Below are 1,007 nucleotides of genomic sequence, written 5' to 3' on the forward strand. Positions count from 1 at the left end.
AAAAAAAGTAATGCATCCAAACAAAAGAAAAAACCACCCACTCACACTTTAAGGAATTTGTATGTGAAATTTGCATCAGGTCTTGTCTGTTTGTATGTAATTTCTAAACTGAAGCAATTAAGGGAAGCTATAAAAGCAAGGTGGGCTGAAGACAAGGGTGGAAAGGAGACAGTAGAATCTATACCTTTTGGCTGTTCTGTAGAGATTGCTGATTCACGCTGACTTAAATGTTATCCTGTTTACTTTCTGACAGTTCCCTTGGCAAAGTGCTAATTTGGTGAAATACACATTTTCAGATTCTCTTCAGCTGTTGTTAAAGCTGGGATAGAAGTACAGGGTGACTTCATTCACCTAGATGTTTCACACTGTTGGCAATTTATCTCGGTTTTACTTGTATTCCTGCCCTCGACCCCCCAGCTTTTACTGAAAAATGTTAGAGAAGTTGAGGTCAGTTGTGTTCTTCAAGCAGTATATTATGCAATGTTCTTGTCCAAGTGAACTTTACACTTTGCGTGGTCCATTTGTGAAAATTGGAAGAGGAAAGAAACCAAAAATCACAGAACTGAGAACAGCTGGAGGAGTATCTTATAAAAATAATTCAGTGAAAAACATGGTTTATGTATTTATTTTCTCTCTTTGTAGTCAGAAAAGCTGACTGAGCTTGTGATGGTATTTTCCATGATGCTCTCTACCCTATATGGTGAAGTGTGAAGGTATGTCATTAGTGTCTATAGGTAGAGGGTTAGAAGTGTGAGAGAAAATAGTCTGTTATGATATCCTGGCTGTTGAAACTCCAGACATCTATTTGTCTTGGACAGTATAGCAAGGAAGTGTAGAAGTACGACTCTTTGCAGTGGTTTCTCACTGCATGTAAGGTGACTGAAAATCTCATTAATTATTCTTAGTGTTGGTTAGCACTTCTTAAATTGTTCTGATGCTTGGCCAATAGTCAGAATCTGCCTATGTTTTGTTCATTTTCTTTCCCCTTTTTTTTTTTTTTTTATATG

At 37.0% G+C, this 1,007-nt stretch overlaps 1 protein-coding gene across 1 annotated transcript in view; it reads left to right on the forward strand.

The window, feature by feature from the left end:
- LOC109363962 (tyrosine-protein kinase JAK2-like) overlaps nucleotides 1-1,007 on the forward strand; it is a 51,796-nt gene that overhangs the window by 24,294 nt on the left and 26,495 nt on the right. The window lies entirely within an intron of this gene.

Source organism: Meleagris gallopavo, chromosome Z (assembly GCF_000146605.3).
Source record: "Meleagris gallopavo isolate NT-WF06-2002-E0010 breed Aviagen turkey brand Nicholas breeding stock chromosome Z, Turkey_5.1, whole genome shotgun sequence".
Classification (NCBI taxonomy): domain Eukaryota; kingdom Metazoa; phylum Chordata; class Aves; order Galliformes; family Phasianidae; genus Meleagris; species Meleagris gallopavo.